A 20277-nucleotide genomic window follows, 5' to 3' on the forward strand; every position below is an offset into this window, starting at 1 on the left:
GCCTTCCTTGCCTCTTCCTTGCTTCTCAAAGTTGGCAGCAACCTTTGGTGTTCCTTGACTTGTAGACGTATCACTCCAACCTCTGCCTCGGTCTTCACATGGCCTCCTTTAATGTGTCTGTATCTCTGTGTATCTTCTCCTCTTTTTATAAGGGTATCAATCATATTGGATTAAAGGCCACCCTGCTTCAGTATGACCTCATTAAACTTGATTGAATCTGAAAAGACATCTTTCAAACTAAGGTACCAGGGGTTAGGGGTTGAACATATCTCTTTGGGGGATACAATTTAACCCACGACAATTGCCCTAAAATGATAAACGACTAGCCAACAGATATAGAGAGAAAATTGATGAGGAAATTTTGACATTCTGCTCTTTAAAATGCCTGAAACTCATATTCATATGCTCAAACCTTTGCCCCAGTTCTCCACCAAAGGGATTTCTCTCCTTTACGCAGTCCCCTTAGGCAGTTCCTTTCCTCCTATGACTGGTTTTCATCTAGATCAAGCTATTTCGTCCAGTCTTACCTACCATGCTTATCTCTAACCCACAGGAAGGTTTGATAACCCCAAAAGCAGGAGAAAATATCTGTTTCAACTCTAGGTTTCTAATGGCTTACCATTTCTGAAGAGCCATTCACTCTGCTTGATGTGTCTAAATCACAAAAACAATTCTTTTGATCCTGTGGAAAGGTGGAGACAGAAAAGGGTACTGGACCTGGAGCCCAGAGATTTGGCCGCCGTGACTGACTGAAATTACCTCTATGTACGTAGCCTTAGGCAAGTTGTCTTACTTTCTCTTCTATAAAATGCAGGTGTTTTAGTAAACAATTTATAAGAGTTCTTTTAATTAAGCTCCTCTTCTATTTTCAGAGTCAGATGAAATACGGAACCTGGATAGGATGTGGAGTCTGATTTCCCGGATGTTCCTCAACAACAAGCTTCAATTAGAAATATAGTGGAGTTAGTACCAAAGGTGGACTTTGACCAATAGTCACAGGCGATGGGTGGACAAGGGAAGATAAACTTCCCCTCCTTCCTCTTAAGGATTTTTCTGAGATGTTCTTCTTTGCAGTCCCTCCAGAAAAGTTGGATGTGGCATCTGAACATGCCTGCTGAGTGACTTGCTGAGTAATGCTCTGTCTCATTGTGGAACAGTAGTCAGAGCGCTAATACGTTTTGCTTGCCTCACTTCTGTGTCTTCTAACCTCCATTGTCAGAGACTTGCACTTTCCAAAAAAAAGTTAGCCCCTAAGTCCTTGCCTCAGGCTTTATTTTCTAGAAAAATCTGCACTGACAGCCTCTATTTTTTTTAAGTGTAAATTACTTAAAACAAAAGTTAAACTATTTAAAGTTTAAATAAATTTAGATTATTGCAGGAGACTGAAAGCAAGTATAAATAACGTATTTTTAAAATCTTACTTGCAAGTAATCTTCCTCTCAGTTTGTAAAATTATTTTCATACTTTATTTATTTATTTTTAGATCTTTGCTCAGATTCTTATGTCCAATTTGCAAGAGAGACTTCTAGCACAGTTTCATTATTCCTCACTGAAATAAATAAACCTCTTAATAACAGAGTAGAACTGCCCCATAGAGTTTCCAAGGAGCGCCTGGCGGATTCAAACTGCTGACCTTTTGGTTGGCAGCCCTAGCACTTAAGCACTATGCCACCAGGGTTTCCTCTTAATAAAAAGTCTATGTATATTAACAAAAATAATTTTATTTCTGCTATTCTGCAAGAATGGAGCTCTGGCCCAGCTGTGCAAAGAGGAATATCAGGGCAGAGGGCAGTGTTCAGAGAAAGAGAGTATTTATTTCCAAAATGTTCTTTAATCTATTTGTCTATCACGTACTCATTCTGTCCATCACAGTGCTCCTGGTACTGCTTTCTTGGTGGTATGAGGTCCCCTAGTCTCTCTGCTGGCTCCTTTCTTTTATATCTCAAAAGAGATTGATTTAGGACACAATCTAATCTTGTAGATTGAGTCCTGCCTCATTAACATAACTGCCACTAATCCCACCTCATTGATATTATAGAGGTAGGATTTACAACACGTAGGAAAATCACATCAGATGACAAAATGGTGGGCAATCACACAATACTGGGAATCATGGACTAGCCAAGTTGATACACATTTTTGGGGGATACAATTCAGTCCATAACACATGGCTATTCTGGAAATGGGCTGCTTGGCGTAGTTCTTAGTTGTGAGCTCTGGACCTCACCTCCATTTGGGATGCAAGAAACAATATTATATTATTTCAACCATGAATAAGATGCTGTGGGTGATGACTACCCAATAAATAGATTGTTGTTGTTATTGTTGGTAATTGCCTTCAAGGTGGCTCTAACTCATGTCGACCTTTTTATAACAGAACAAAATGTTGCCCAGTCCTGCACCATCTTCATGATGGTTGGTATATTTGAGTCCATTGTTGTAACTGTTGTGCGGTGCCTTCTAACTTAAGGGGCTTGTCTTCCAGCACTAAATAAGACGATATTCTGTTGTGATCCATAAAGTTGCCATTGGGTAATTTTAAGAAGCAGGTCACCAGGCCTTTCTTCCCAGTCTCTCATAGTCTGGAAGTTCTGCTGAAAGCTGTCTACCATGGGTGACCCTGTTTGATATTTGAAATACCTGGTGGCATAGCTTCCAGTATCACAGCAACATGCAAGCCACCACAGTATGAAAAAGTGACAGATGAGTGGTAGAAATATATTTATAGTAACTTTATAAACCAAAAAAAAAAAAAGCTGAGCTACTTACTTAGCAAATATTCTTCCACTATTGAACATGAAGATAGTAATTATGAAGCAATTTTGCTGTGAAATGATAGACTACTAAAATAGAAATAAATATTTTTAAAAATTCACATGTCATCTGTTGGCAAAAACTTGAGACATCTAAGTTTCCTTTTTCTTGATAACTTCTGCTTATTCTCTGGACCAGGTACAAAGAACAAATGACTTTGAAAATACAACATATTTACGTAATACAAGAACAGTAAGTTACTAAAAGCTATAGGAGAAGAAATAAAATTGTTAAATTTGCAATCATAATGACTTGTTGAACTTAAATTAGAGCAAATTCAGTGACATTTCTGTGATAAGCTTCTCAGTTCTGGAACTTCTAACTGGTCTGTCTGGATCTCACCCACTCATTGATCATCTAGGCCAAGAGTAATAGTAAGACTTAAGCTATCCTATCACAACATTTCAAATAATAAAGCTAGATTGAGGTCAATTACTAGTTTACAGGCTCTGCTTCACTATCTTTTGAGCCTTCCAAGAGCTTCCTTCAGTTTGTCTGACTCATTCTGCATATTTTACAACAGAAACTTCATCTCTTTTACTGTCTCCCAGAACTGATGGAACTGGCCATCAACTGGATTTCCTCATCTTGCAGCTTCTAACTGATATCACAGACTTACCTTTTAAATCATACTTTTTATGGTTGTATTAGGAATACAACCAGAATGCTCCTGAGAAGCGAGAATGGTGAGACCTCTACTTGCTTCCTTGGATATATCATCAGGTAAGACTAATCACTAGAAAAGGACACCATGGAAAGTAAAATAGAGGGCCAATGAAAACGAGGGAGACTCTCAGTAAGATGGATTGACACATAGCCACAACCCAGAAGACCCAGTGCCGTCGTCACAACAGTGGACTCAAATTTACTAATCATTATCAAAATGGTGCAGGACCAGGCAACTTTTAGACCTGTTAGCATAAGGTTGCCATGAGTCAGAGCCAACCGAACACCACTAACAACAACAAAAACCTTCTAAGTATATCAACATATCAATTTTATTCAACATACGGCCACTTTCCTAACTGAACTCCTTCAGTTGTTTCTATTAAATATTTCATGCTAACGAGCACCTACTCGGGGAGGTTCATATGTCAAACACAAGAAAGCAAATTTATCTAAAAAAAATGTTTTATACCTGTAATACGCCAAGGTTTAGGCTAAATCCTGGAGGATGCAGTTTTCAGCAAGTCATAACCTAATGAAATTGACACACCGACACTAGCAATATTATAAGCTAACTATGACTTTATATAAACTGATATATTTTTACGAGAAAGGAAATGGAGATTGGAGGGCTTGTCCCAGAAAAAGTAAAGCTTAAGGTTAGGACAAATCTGTCTTGGAATAAATCTGTCTTGGAAGAAGTACAACCAGAATGCTCCTTAGAAGCAAGGATGGGGAGACTTCGTCTTACATACTTTGGACATGTAGTCAGGAAGGATCAGTCCCTGGAGAAGGACATCATACCTGATAAAGTACAGGGTCAGTGGAAAACAGGAAGACCCTTAGTGAAGTGGATTGACACAGTGGCTGCAACAATGGGCTCAAGCATAATAACGGTTGTAAGAATGACACAGGACTGGGCAGTTTCTTTTGGTTGTGCATAGGGTAGCTATGAGTTGGAACTGACTTGACAGCACCTAACAAAAACAACAACAGTTTAACACCCAGATTACAATACATTTGGACAGTATGAGTTCATAGGAAAGAATGTGCAAAGCACTTGTTTGAAGAAGTACAAAACTTCTGTTCTGACAATTGCTTCTAGATCTATGTACAGGTTCCTCGTGAGCACAATTAAGTGTTCTGGAATTCCCATTCTTTGAAATGCTATCCATAATTTGTTATGATCCATACAGTCAAATGCCTTTGCATAATCAATAAAACACAGGTAAACATCTTTCTGGTATTCTCTGTTTTCAGCCAGGCTCCTTCTGACATCTGCAATGACATCCCTGGTTACATGACCTCTTCTGAATCCTGCTTGAATTTCTGGCAGAAAATTGTTTTCTGTAGACTATTGTTTAATGAATGTTAGTAATATATCTATTATTTTTGGAAGAAGCATGGTATCCTAGATGTTTATTATGTATTTAATGTAGAAAACCAACTTGTTATCATCCGTACCTCAGACGCCTTTGAATTACAGTGTTGGTGAAGAGTATTGAATATACCATGGACTGCCAGAAGAATGAATAAGCCTGTCTTGGAAAAAGTACAGCCAGGATGCTCCTTGATGCAGAGATGGTGAGACTTCATCTCATGGACTTTGGACATGTTATCAGGATGGACCAGTCCCTGGAGAAGGACATCATGCTTTGTCAAGTAGAGGGTCATTGAAAAAGAGGAAGACCCTTAATGAATTGGATTGGCTCAGTGACTCCAGCAATGGGCTCAAACAGCACTGATTGTGAGGAGGGCCTGGATGAGGCAGTGTTTCCTTCTGTTATACATAGGGTAGCCATGAGTAGAAGCTGACTCAATGACCAGGAACAATAATTACAACATCCCTGATTTGTCCTGATGCTTATTTATTATTCTCCTGTATTTCTGACATATATCTCAGTGCATGGCAGATAGATTGTGCTTACTATTCACTTCCTGCTGGACAGGGGAAACCTTGTGCATATGAAGCAATACTTCTATAGCAGTGAATGTGCCATCCCAGAAGCAGCAGGTGTTTTCTATTAATGATAATATCAAGCATCATGGAGCATAAAGGAATAAAAGATAATCTGAAGAATACCTAGGCTCTAATATCTAATTATATTGCTTGTTTTTTATTGCTGGTTGAAAATAAGGTTGCAAAGAGAAAAAATGGCTCCACTGTAGAAAAAAATTAATTGTAAAAATTGGAATAATTAGTCTATTCATTTTTATGTTATTTTTAAAAGCTGTAGTCTAAATTTTGTGGGCTTTTATTTTTATTATCATTTTTCATAATACACTCATTATGGCAATATGCTCATATAATCTATAAACCAACACAAAAAGTTGGGTTGGATATTAGTTTGTTTTTGTATATAAGATACCTCAGGAGACACAGATATATCAATTTGTCCAAGTTAGTAGTGAAACCAGGGTGCGCACACAGGTCCGCTATTAAAACCTTTTTTTTTTTTTTTTTAACTATAGCACCTTTATGTAAGAGGTGAAAAATATAAGTAAAAGAGCCATCATTCTGGTGACAGTGAACTGTCATCATTGCCTCGGTAATAAAATATCTATTTTCCTTATGAACATTTTTTAAGCATTTGAAATCAGGCAAATACTGAGAATTACTTTATCAAAAATCTTGGATAATGTAACATACAGGTTTTAAGAATCTCTGCCATTAATAGTCAATTGAATTTCTAGAAATCTATTTTCTAAACCCTAGTAAAAGACAGAATGAAAGTTGAAAAATATTCTAAAGACATCAAAGAATATTCATTTGATCAAATGGAGCACAAATTGAAGAGTGGTGATATGAAGGAAATGTGGAGAGCTGGGCAAAAATGCATGAAATTGAGGAAAGGGTCTACTTAAATGCTGACACCTCTACACAAAGGCAATAGGAGTTCTGTAGAAAATCTAGAGAGCAGGTGTTCTTACACGGATACATTGCATCCTCAATAAACCCCTTTGGCCATTACATTCTCACAACTACTGAGTTAGAAATGTTCAACTATTACACTGTTGACTAGAGTAATTGGTTTTTATTTAATTTGGGGGGAACGCAAAGACAGCAGGCAAGAAAATTAAGAAAATCGAACATTTTCATTTTGTTTTTTCAGATGTCATGCTCAGAATATTCTTGCTTCGTATTGAAACAGAGGAATGAAATCTGTTATGATAAATTCTTCTAAATTGCTCAAATTCAGTTCCAGGCTACTGTGAGTCTGAGATCCATTGGTTGGAAATGCATCCTTGTCTTTAAAATCATGAAATGTGCCAATTTTACTACCAGTTCTATCACAAGGAACCCCACAGATATCTTTTATGTAGATTTTTTATTGCTTCCTATAGAGCCATTTTATATATCAAATGTCATCAAGTTGAGCTGTATTAAGATAAAAAAATGCACTCATTTTTAAAAAGTGTTCTTTGGAACTTACAAGACTATGTTATACTACAAAAAAAATTTTTTAAAGATTATTTATTTATTGAGGCTGAGGTTCTTAGCGTCCTCTGAGGTGAGCTATAGAAAGATAACTTAATATACCATCCCTCAGTTTCCACGCATAATTCTTGGGGAATCTACTTCTCTCTCTCTCTCTTTTTCCTTTTAAACTCAGTTATCTGGGTGATTTTTCTGGCAAACAAGTTGATGACTTTGTAGCTATAGTTTCCCCATGTTATGGATTGAATTGCATCCCCCCAAAATATGCTGAAGTTCTAAGCCCAATACATGTGGACGTAATCTCATTTGGAAATAGGACTTTCTATGTTATGCTAATCAGTCTATTTTTTTGTACCTGTGTCCTAAACCTAATCACTTCCAAGTTAAGAAAACTGCAGCTCAGCCCCAGGAGGAACCACAAATGGGTAGAAGATAGGTGCCAAGGAACCCAGGAGTGCGGGAGCTTCAGAAGTTGAAACAACCAAAGATCTTCCCCAGAGGCAACAGAGAGAGAGCCTACCCCTAAAGTCGGTGCTCTGAATTGGGACTTCTAGCCGAACTAGAGAAAGTAAATGCCTGTTCTTAAAGCCACACACTTCTGAGATCCCTGTTACAGCAGCACTAGAAAAACTAAACTACCTCATTTTTACATGAGATAACATCTACCCGGCAGGGCTATCTCAATTTAAACAACACATTATAAAATAACGTGTTCTATAGTGTGAGGCAGATGACAAATATTAGCTCACGCCAGCTATTATTTTTTTCAGTGTTAATTTACAAAACCTACAGCATGGAGATGATTTCGGTGCGTGGTTAACAGGCATTTACTGAATGTCAGCTGCCCAGAAGTCACTGCACTGACCCTGGTTGATAAAGATGGAAAGGCATAGTTCTCATCTTCAGAGAGCTTACAGGACAGGGCCAAGAAAAGAAAAAAAAAAAGTAAAAAGAAAGAAAATTCCCACGTGAATTAAATAAAAACATCAAGTTTTATTCTCCTCTCTAACTCCAGACAAGAACTGCTCCCAAGTGCTATAAGATTAAAGTGGACACTTTCGTTACATTCTCTTCTGCACGAGTCTCTAAAACCATCTTCTACAGAAGACAGGGAAAATCTGGTGGCCTAGTGGCTAAGTGCTGCAGCTGCTAGCCAAAAGGTTGGCAGCTCAAATCTACCAGGTGCTCCTTGGAAACTCTGTGGGGCAGTTCTACTCTGTCCTATAGGGTCGCTATGAGTAGGAATCAACTCGCAGGCAACAGGTTATAGAAGACAGGGCAATCGATGCTAGTGAAAGTGGAACAGAGGCTTTTAAATGTGTGTCCCTTTGGTCCATACTAAGAAATGCACTTTATTCAGAACCTGTTTCTCTCTCTCTGTCTCTCTTTCTCTTCCTCCTCCTTTCCCTCTCTCCTTTCCTCTTTGTCTTAGAGCAAACAAACTTTCAGAGAAAAAAAAACAAACTGTGAGATGACTGATATTTTCTATTCCATTCCATTCCATTTCTATTCTATTCTATTACTTTGCATGGACAGAAGTACTGGTCACTATCAATAAGTTGATTTTTTTGATCCAGTAATAACACAAGATCCATGTTTTGAAAATCCTTGTATGAAGAATACCCCCAGGGGAATTAATAATGCAGGTAATTGCATGTCTTCCTGATCACACTTACCTACAAGTTTTCTTTCCTTTATAAAAAGCGCATTCTCTCTCTCTCTCAGTAAGTGGAAAACAGTTCTATTAGAACAAGCTGTCAAACCTTAGGTCACCAGACGTACCCGGAAGAAAAAAATCTTAGAGTTCTGGGCATTTTTATCAGATGAAACCTGAGAGTGGTTGATAGGGGAACACAAAATCAGAGCTAGCAAACTCAAAGGGATAAATAACAATTAGGAAAACAAACTATGCAAGTTTCGATCACTGTTTTTCAAAATAACACACATAAATTTGCTTATATTTTGAATTTTTGATCCAGGAAGGATAACATGGAAATGGGTATTTGAGTTTGAACTATTTTAAGTAATAATCTTTACAAAGCTTTATCTTCATATAGTGTCTCACAGTTCGTATAAGACTCAATACACATATTATGTCATGAACAATATTGTGTTCTGGAGTCCTGGTGGCACAGTGGTTAAGAGCTTGGCTGCTAACCAAAAGGTCAGCAGTTTGAATCCACCAGGCACTCCTTGGAAATTCTACGGGCAGTTCTACTGTGAGTCAGAATAAACTCAATGGCAACAGGTTTTTTTGTTTTTTTGTTTGTTTATTGTGTTCTAGAATAGATTTACTATTTTTAGAAAATTTTATATTACCACACCCTTGTAATGGAGAATTGGTAGATTACTAATATTCAGAATTATAAATTTTGCTTAAAAATACCAGGGCATTTGGCAGTAAATTTAACAGTAGAGCCTTGATGCTTATTTATCAGTAGCAAGATGACTGGTTTCTCCACGTGGTTAAGTAGGTGAGATTATCAGAAAATGGATCATAATTCAGAGATGAGAACCCAGGGAATCCACTCCACGGAGGTTGAAATTCATTTCTGCTGGACCCCCAGGATCTGGTATAAGTTTTCTGGCAAGGGCAGAAGAGAAAGAGAGCATTAATTCAAAAGAATGACTGACTGGGATTGAACACAGCAGTGGTAGCCAGTGGCCTTGCAGAAAGAATCCCTGCGGTCATTGTGGCATTGGTACCTACCCAGAAGAGTACTGGGAAGATATTAGATGGTGGAAGACCTAAGCAGAGACTACGAAGAAAGAGGACCAAGGACCTGGGTGAAGTTTCCAGAGTAACAGTGATCAGACCATAAATAAGAAGACATGGCCTGATGAGTTATTTACAAAATGTCCTGAATTCGAGTGTCATCCTCTAATTTGATCCTTTATGCCTCATTATAGGTGTGACATACATACGTGCTGATTCAAATGAAGCAATCTGTTATGGATTGAACTGTGCACTGCCCATCCCCCTCCCCAAATATGTGTTGAAATCCTAACCCCTGTATATATGAAGGAAACCCTGGTGGCGTAGTGGTTAACTGTTATGGCTGCTAACCAAAAGGCCAGCAGAATGAACCCACCAGGCATTCCTTAGAAACTATGGGGTTGTTCTACTCTGTCCTATAGGGTCACTGAGTCAGAATCGACTCGACAACAGCCTTTTTTTTTTTTTTAAATACCTATAACTATAACCCTCTTTAGGAAAGATAAGTTTTCTTTTTTATGTTAATGTCATACCAGAGTAGGATGGGTTCTGAACCTAATCTCTTCTGAGTTAAAAAAAAAAAAAAAAAAAAAGAATAGATGCAGACGCATGCAGAAAGAGAGAGAAAAAAAAAAGGAAAGAAAGAAAACCATTGCCATTGAGTCAATTGCAATTTATAACTCATAGCGACTTTATAGAACACAGTAGATCTGCCCCATAGGGTTTCAAAGGCCGTAAATCTTTACGGAAGCAGACTGTCACATGTTTCTCCTGTGGAATGGGCGGTGGATTCTAGCACTTGAACCGTTGTGCCACCAGGGCTCTGGGGGAGAAAGGCAAATGATGAAAACAGTAACCAGAAATGCCAAGGATTTCTGGCAGCATCTACAAGCTGAAATAGAAAAGGAAGACTCTCCTCCTACAGCCACATCTTGAATTCAAACCTCTAGCCTCCTGAATCATGAGAAAATAAATTTCTGTTCCTTAAAGCCACCCATTTGGTATATTTCTGTTAAGGGCAGTGTTGTTGTTGTTGTTAAGTGCTGTCAAGTCGATTTCGGCTGGTAGAGACCCCACGAGACAGGGTAGAACTGACCCATAGGGTTTCCTAGGCTGTAATCCTCGTGGGAGAAGATAGCCAGGTCTTTCTCCTGCAGAGCCACTGGGTGGGTTTGAACCACCAACCTTTCAGTTAGCCTTTGAAGGCATAACCTAAGCAGCACCAGGGAACTAAAACACCACCTCACTAAAGAGATTACTAGGGGAAATGTTTCCACATGCATTTAATACTGAGTTCAATTTATTGTGTTTTTGTGGTAAGGAAGGCTCACTTATGTATTGCAAAACTTATAAAATAGTCCATTTTAGAAAATAAAAATATTTTTGTATCTTCCCAAAGGACTTAACATGGATTTACGCATTAATCCTCAAAATATTGAATTAGAGTTTAACCCTTGGTGGCGTAGTGGTTAAGTCCTATGACTGCTAACCAAAGGGTACGCAGTTCGAATCCTCCAGTCACTCCTTAGAAACTCTATGGGGCAGTTCTACTCTGTCCTATAGGGTCGCTATGAGTCGGAATCGACTCGACGGCACTGGGTTTGGTTTTTTGGTTTTGTACCAGGACCAAGCATCTAGCAAATACCAGCTGCATGCCTGAAAAGTAAGCCTTCAAAAATAGTCTAATGGTATGGATTTATCAGATGAAAAGCTATACTTTAAAATAATTACCACCTACCTTTATTATAAAAGAAATCCTGGTGGCATCGTGGTTAAGTGCTACAGCTGCTAACCAAAGGTCAGCAGTTCGAATCCACCAGGCATTCCTTGGAAATTCTATGGGGCAGTTCTACTCTGTCCTATAGGGTCACTGTGAGTTGGAATCGATTCAACGGCAGTAGGGTCAGGTTTATTACAAAAGCTTTTAAAAACATTACATGTATTCAAAGGAACAGTGGGAAATCAAAGGAGTTAAAAACCAGTACTGCCTGCCATTGAGATATTTAGAATATACATTAAGGAAATAATAGGTACGCACGTAGAACTTTGGAGAAGGTGAATCCAAAAGGACTTCTCCATTAATCAGTCAATATCTTTGGCACAACTATTATGTGTCAGGGGCATGCTAAAGATAGAAAAAAAAAACAGAAGAGGCCCCTGGCCTCAGAGAGTCTACACTGCAGTGGCATTACCAGGTCCAGGCACTAGATCAATGATACCTCAGGAATTCACACCCATGCTGATTTTAGCGTACAGAGCTGCTCATTCAACAGGTTCACCATAGGCAGAGTCATGCTCTATCTGGTTCCTTCTTTCTTCTTGGGTTTTTCCCTGATGCTTCCTCATCTCTCTGTTAAAGCTTTAGCTAAAAACAAAATGGGCTCTTGCAAAAATTGATAGCTTCATAATTCAAAGAGAAGAATCTGGGAAATTCTTCTCAACCTTTCGCACATACAAATACACATATTCACACATACAAATATATATTCCAACCCCACAAAGCACACATGCAGTTCAAGTGAGAACATACATGTGAGCGCATGCACTTCAAGGGTCTGCCTTGTTCATAGTTGCACACCCAGTTTCTAAAGACTGTTGGTCAAGATATACACTCCCAGAGTATTTGCTGAATCCATAAAGGAAGGAAGGAAAAAAGGAAGGAGAGAGGTAGAGAAGGAGGAAGGGAGGGATGAAGGAAGGAAGGCAGGTAAGATGGAAGATTTGGCAAATTTCAGAGTTTCTAGTCTGTCGTTTAAATCATCCAGGCAAGTGAGTATCCTTTAAGTCAAAATCATGCAGGTGTTCAAAGGAATTGCAATAATGATATGAATAACAAGAAAAAGGAGGAGGAGGAAGATTTAATATGCCAGGTTCTGCTAAATACATAGTGTCTAAGTCAATTACCATAGCAATTCAAAGAGGTAAGTAATAATATAGCACTCATTTTATTGAAATGGTAACTACGCTTATCTTAATCAGATTATTTCCCCAGGATCAAAAAACAGAATGGGACTTGAATCCAGGTCCATCTGACACAAGAGTGTCTGTTTTTTTAACCATAATATACAGTATTTTAAATTCCTTTTTTTCTTTTTTACAAAATATGAATTCAGTTAGAAGTTTTTTGTTTTTTTTAAATAATGTTAAATATCTGGATTGCTTCCTTAAACCTGTTTTTCATATTTGGACCTTATTATATATGCCCATAACATATTGAATGATGCAGGAAACATCAAAAGAAGGTGGAAGGAACACAGAGTCGTGAACCATAAATAATTGGTCAACACCCTACCATTTCAGGAGGTAGCATGTGATCAAGAGCTGATGGCATTGACTGAAGAAGTCCAGGCTGCACTTAAGGCATTGGCGAAAAACAAGGCTTCAGGAATTTACAGAATACCAATTGGAATATTTCAACAAATGGACGCAGCTCTGAAGGCTCTCATTCATCTATACCAAAAAATTTGGAAGACAGCTACCTGGCCAACCAACTGGAAGAGATTGATATCTTTAGAGCCTGAAGAAGGTACTACAAAGTTACCAAAAAGAAAGGAAAAAAAAAAAGAACCTTTAATATAATTAATATGTGCCTGTGATATTCCTGGTATACTATAGTATTATCACATTTTTGTAACCTATGTCTTCATTTTTTTTAATTTGTATCTGAGTTAAGGGGAAATTTTGGAATGGGATATCTTTATTTTTTTTTTAATTTGTATCTGAGTTAAGGGGAAATCTTTGGAGCTTATAACTAAAGTTTTCTTTATACACAGGTAAATGCTATTACTTGTCCCAAGTGAGAATAGATTTTCTCTTTCCTAGCCATCATTACAGGGTTTTCAACATAACATCTAAAGGAAACTTTCTAAAAGTGAAAAGAAAGAAAATACATTGGGTCTAACAACAGCACACGAAATCAACAGCTTTCACAAGAAATATGTGTTCCTCATTTTCCAAAGGATATTCCCATTTCAATTATTTTTTCTCTTAGAAAAAAAACAAAATAAAACATTTTTTCTTCAGAATTTGAAATATTTCACTATCAATCTTTTTGCTGCTAATGATCATTAATTGGTTTTATGGAAAAATGCCACGTTTTATTCCTTGAAAACTTTATGGTTCTTATTAGACTGTTAAATTTTTTCATTTATGTCTTGTTTGATTTTATATCTTAGGGGGATATATTCTCTCATGTATCTAAAACAAACAAAAGAGTTACATGGGCAAAATGTGACATCCTTAAATAAGTATGAAATGGGAATGAAAAATTGAGTTTATCAACTGTTTATAGAGGGAAAATATTTGGAAAAAAGAGCCATGGCAAATTTTGTGTTAAGTCCTCTCTGCAAATTGGAATTCATATTAAATCATTACCCTGCCTTAAAAGGTAACTAGTGAGGGTGTAGTCACAGAGGAACACTGAATGTGATAGCCATGATAGTTACTGTCCATTTACTTAGAATTTCTTCATTAATCCAGTAATCCCTTTTTAATTCCCTGCTGTGTGATTTAGAATTGGACACATTTGCTGGGGAAATTAATTTAAGGGCACATCTGGAGGAATGTAACCAGTTTTCAAACTAGTATGCAAATAAAAAAATATCAATTCCTGACTGGTGTTTACAACAGTGGATCTGACACGTATTGGCTTTGAAATGTTTCCTTATCTTTGACAAGAGATAGATAATTCACTTTTTACTCTGAGAAATAGATGTTTAAAATGATGACATAGATTGTAAAGTCTTGAATTTGATCCATTTCATTGACTTAAGTTGTAAATGGACCATAGCAATCGAAAGAAAGCAAGATACACGAAATATTTGATTAAAAAAAAAAAACAAAACTAACAAATATAATTGATGTAACGTGCCTGGCTATGAAAATTCTATATAGGGCCTGGTATGTCCAGACTTTGAAGATACAGCAGTTCCTTCCCATAATGTGGTACAATCACTTTTTAAGGGACACCAGACGAGGCAACAAAGCACGATCAAACATTTAATGAGTGTGAGGGCCTTTTTGGTCTCAGGGGACAAAGAATAAATCAGTTGTATTAAGTAAGTGTAATGAATGAAATGACACAACTGAGGATTCTCATGTCTTCTCCCACGCTCTGACTAGGGTATATAAGCATCCCTGAACAGTTACTGGCGTTCATAGTCAGGATCTTGCCTTGAACAGCAAAGCAAGTTCACCAACTCTGACACCATGAACTACTACGGCAGCTACTACAGAGCCCTGGGCTAAGTATGGCTATGGAGGCTTGGGTGGCCTGGGCAACGGTTATGGCTGTGTCTGTGGCAGCTTCCGCAGACTGGGGTATGGCTTTGGCCATAGAGAATTTGGCTCTGGCTTCGGAGGCTATGGATATGGCTGCTGCCATCCATCTTGCTATGGAGGAAATGGATTCTCCAGCTCCCACTCCTGAACTACGGCTGCATTAACCCAACACCTGAAATCCTGCCCTGGAAACTCAACATCTGAAGCCATAGGAGAATTAATGAAATCTACAGATGTCTCTTGACCAAGACAAGATCAAAAGTATTTAACGTGTCAGGTTTGCAGAGTATTTATCACTTTACGATTGTCTGCTTTGTGTCTCCAGGTGCCCCCATTTGGATTTTCATAACAGTGGGAAATTTCTGTTCTTTTTACAATAATTCTCCTAATTTGAAATGACTCGTGTCTTTTATTTTTTATTTTTTAATTATTCAACATTGAAAAATCAGTTTTATGCTCTTTTTTATCTCAGTTGAATACAAAGTAAAAAATAAGTACTTATTTTTTTGTTTATTTTTGAAAATGTTTGCGTGGTTGACCCCTTCACTGGTAAGAACAAGTAATGATAGAAAAACACACATCTAAATCTCCAATAAATACAAAGCTACCATGTTTTCTTCTTTGATGAAAATTTTGACATTTTCCTCAACATACTTCCTTCACAAATCACTAGTTAATTGGCGTAACGACAGCTCATTTTGTGTCATCACTCTAATATGTTTTAGTCAAATTGTTTCAGTTGTTTATCTTCTTGCTGGTCTACCATGGTGTGAGGTGAAATTGTTCTCCAAGATCATCTCCACGCTGTACAATGCTGCAATTCAACACTGAAATATGAAAATCACTGTTATCGCAATGAAGTAATCTTTTTTATGCTTTTGGTTGATCTGAAGCTCTTTAAATTTCAAAGTACAGTTGAGTTTCATTTTATCACCATCTTGCAAAAATGAGATATTTCTCACTGATATTGAAAATAAGTATTAGAATATGGAAAATATATGATAAAGTGTCATAGTAATCATAAAAATAGATTATACCTTTGTACAAAACTGAATTTATTTTGTTTGAGTTTATCAGAGTCAATAAACCTGAGTGAATAATGTCTTGGTAGAAATGCTTGCAGAGCTGGCAGAGACAAATTAAAGTTCACATACTGCTCCTCCCATTTCCATGTTCCAGGAGAAGTAACTCAAAAGTGTTATATAATTTTTTAAGAATCACAAACAGCATGAGTGATAATACCTAGAGCAGAAGTCACCTTGCATGAATCCCAGACATTCTGTTCCATCATGTTGATTCTCCCTTTCTTGTGTATTTCTTTTATTAAATGCTTTCGAATAAAGCATCTTAAAATTTTGGCCACATATTCCTGCCATTATCACAGCTGAGTTAGTAAGAATTAGTCCACTTTCCACATTGACCACCTCTTTTTATTTACTATTTTTAATTTTGATGAAGACTCGAGTCTGATCATTTTTGTTTAGCTGGATTTGCATTAAAATAACTAGTAAATAATGCTAGATCCAAATGCTATTAAAAAATACCAAGATGCGTTTGAAAGACTCAGTGTTGTTTACTAAAAATAGATTTGTTCAGCTAACTTGTAAGATCTACTCCTTCAGTCAATCTAGCCTGATAAAGTTGGCTTTACATAGACTAGATCAGAATAGGTATAGTTGGATGACTCCACTGGAGAACTATACTACTTAGCTTTATTAAAACCAAACCAAACACTGCCCTCAAGTCAGTTCTGACTCATAGTGACCCTATACAATAGGGTAGAACTGCCCCATAGGGTTTCCAAGGAGGGGCTGGTGGATTCAAACTGCTGACCTTTTGGTTAGCAGCCAGGGTCTTAAGGACTGGGCCACCAGGGCTCTACTTGGCTTTGTAGAGCATAACCATAGCTATTCTATCTTCTTAATGGCTACTAGCATTTTTTTGTAGACTGAGGAAAGGCCTTCTGTAGTTATAAAGAATAATAGTAATCAATTTAACTACCTGGGGAAAGAATTTGACACTCCTAGAACAATGTAGTATTATATTATTAGAACTTGAATTTAGTGATTTTTATGGATCTGTGATGACATTAAAGGAGATAATCAGGAGTACCTTCATATACAATGGAATACCTCGCAGGGAAAGCTAATACTTGTCTTTTCAAGAACACATCACAAGACCTAATCCCCACACCTGAAGCATGATCTGCCAGAGTAAAGGAAGCAGAGTGTAACACTCCTAAATCTGTTTGACTTGTGATTTTATGACTTCAACTTGACTTTGAAAGTATTCGAATTATCAGTTGTCTTTTTTTTTTTTTTAGAATGGATTATAAAAATGAAACAAGTTCTGTGTGAAAAAAGCAGCCAAAAATTGTTCATTTACAGTAATACCAGCACTGTATGAGAGTTCCAGTTCCTCCACAGCATTAGCAACCCTGGTTATTTTCAGACTGTTTAATTTTAACCATTCCTGTCACCACACAGTGATATCTGAGTGTTGTTTTAATTTGGCTTTACCAGATAAGTAATGCCATGGGCACCTTTACATACATTTCTACACCATTTTCATAGCCTCTCCTTTGAAGTACATCTGCATCCATTTTAACTAGATTTGTAATATTCTATTATGGATTAGCAGGGGCTCTTTACATACTTGGGTACATATATTTTTCAACTCCATGTATTGAAAATATTTCTCCCAGTATGTGTGTGTGTATGTTTTAACAAAACACTATCTATAAATGGTATCTATAAATGAACCCAAATGTTCCTTAGAAGAGAGGATGACAAGACCTTGACTCACTTACTTTGGACACATCATCAGGAAAGGCCTATCACTGGAAAAGGACATCATCATGTTTTGTAAAGCAGAGGGCCAGAGAAAATAAGGGACATTCCCAATGAGATGAATCGACACAAAAACTTCAACAATGGTCTCAAACATACCAAGGATCATGAAAATGGTACAGGATCAGGCGATGTTTCATTCTGAAATACATATGGTCTTCATGAGTCACAGCAAATTTGACCTGCAACTAACAACAATGTAGTCGAACATAGTTTCTTAATATAAAGAATATAATGAAGTCCAATCTACTAATCTTTTTCTGTTGTGTTAAGGGTTTTGGGTCCTAATTAAGAAATTTTTTATTCTTACGTCTTATTACTTAAATGCTTATTACTTAAAATAATACGTGTACTAATTGTTTAACGAGAAGCTAGTTTGTTCTGTAAACCTTCATCTGAAGTACAATTATATATATGAAGGTTTACAGAACAAACTAGCTTCTCATTAAACAATTAGTACACATATTATTTTGTGACATTGGTTAACAACCCCATGACATGTCAACACTCTCCATTCTTAACTTGGGTTTCCTATTTTACCAGCTTTCCTGTCCCTTCCTGCCTTCTAATCCTTGCCCCTGGGCTGGTGTGCCCCTTTAGTCTTGTTTTGTTTTATGGGTCTGTCTAATCTTCGGCTGAAGGGTGAACCTCAGGAGTGACCTCATTATTGAGCTAAAAGGGTATCCGAGGGCCATACTCTCCTGGTTTCTCCAGTCTCTATCAAGCCAGGAAGTCTGGTCTTTTTTTGTGAGTTAGAATTTTGTTCTACATTTTTCTCCAGCTCTGTCCAAGACCCTTTATTGTGATCCCTGTCAGAGCAGCCAGTGGCTGTAGCCAGGTGCCATCTAGTTGTACTGGACTCAGTCTGGTGAAGGCTGTGGTCCTTGTGGTCCATTAGTCCTTTGGACTAATCTTTCTCTTGTATCTTTAGTTTTCTTCATTATTTCTTGCTCCCAAAGGGGTGAGACCAGTGGAGTATCTTAGATGGCTGCTCACAGGCTTTTAAGATCCCAGACACTACTTGCCAAGATAGAATGTAGAACATATTCTCTATAAACTTTCTTATGCCACTTGAGCTAGATGCTCCCCAAGAGCATGGTCCCCACAGCCCTCAACCCAGCAATTCACTCCCTCAGGGAGTTTGGATGTGTCTATGAAGCTTCTTTGACCTTGCCTTGTACAGGTTGTGCTTTACCTTTGAGGATTTTTTAATGAATTGATCCTTTCAATTCATATTTATTTTCTACTGAGTGCTAGACATTGAACAGCAGTCAACAAATTCAACTGAAAAAAACATAAGTAGAAAATTAAACTCAACAAAAACTGAACAGTCTATCCCACGTCATAGAAAATTAACAAGAACTTAAAGGCTCAAGTGTCAAGGAAAGTGCATGTCTGAGTGGGGATTAGCCAGCCTTGTTTCAGATCAGGCTTGAATGTAGGTGACTAACCAGTTGGAGTCAGCTGAGGACTTCTTTCTTCAATTATTTTTTGTCTCCATCCCAACTTTTTACATTGTACCTACCTTTTTCAAGATTCTGAAGACATTCCCAATGTTAATAGTCTCTGTCTTTAGATTTGGCATATATTCTTAACAACTAAGATATTAATAAACATTTAATATTTTAGTAGAGACTAGTTAGCTATTAGAAACCCTAGTGGAGTAGTGGTGAAGTGCTATGGCTGTTAACCAAAAGGTGAGCAGTTTGAATCCACCAGCCACTCCTTGGAAACTCTATGGGACCGTTCTACCCTGTTCTATAGGGTCTCTAAAAGTCAGAATAAACTCAACGGCAGCAGGTTTGGTTTGGTTTTGGTTTAGTTAGCTATTTCCTCGCTGAGATGTAATAAACACACAATGGGGGGCAAGAGATGCAAGGGCGAAAATATTATGGTGAAAAAGAAGACACGAGTGGAAAAATTTAAGTAAGGATTGAGTCAAAGAGAAATTGTATATATTACCCAACTTCACCCAGCCTCAGAGACTAATGGGAGTTGGGAGGAACCAGGGCACAGTGTTGATTGAAAATTGATTAAATAAGAGGGAAGACAGAGGCACGGTTTAGGAAAATGGTTTATGTAAGGGTAGGAAGACAGATATAATCTGTATTTTTGGTTGTACCTTGACAGATGACATATCAAAAAGGGAATAAGAATGTGAAAAGAGAACTTTTTAATAGTTTTTATAAATGTCTGTGAAATAGATATTTGATTACTGTGACCTGCCCTTAATGTTTGAACATTAGCCCACATTGTTAAAAGAAAATGGTTTTTATTTTTCAAAGTAGTGTGCAAGCAATATATATATATATATATATATATATATATATATATATATTGGTTATGATGGTGAATGTTCTAAAATAAGAAAAAGGATGGCTCTATAAAATACTCTTAAAAGATACAATAAATTGTGGAGACTTGAATTTGACCAATTTATTTATTTAATTGTAAGAGAAGCATCAAATCCAAGGAGAATCGGAGATGAAGCAATAATTAATTTGAAAAGATAA

General features: G+C 37.3%; 1 pseudogene; it reads left to right on the top strand.

Annotated features, from left to right (window-relative positions):
• The first annotated feature begins 14677 nt into the window (after positions 1 to 14677).
• Positions 14678 to 15612, top strand: LOC111750681 (keratin-associated protein 19-5-like; annotated as a pseudogene).
• The last annotated feature ends 4665 nt before the right edge of the window (positions 15613 to 20277 follow it).

Source organism: Loxodonta africana, chromosome 20, assembly GCF_030014295.1.
Source record: "Loxodonta africana isolate mLoxAfr1 chromosome 20, mLoxAfr1.hap2, whole genome shotgun sequence".
NCBI lineage: Eukaryota > Metazoa > Chordata > Mammalia > Proboscidea > Elephantidae > Loxodonta > Loxodonta africana.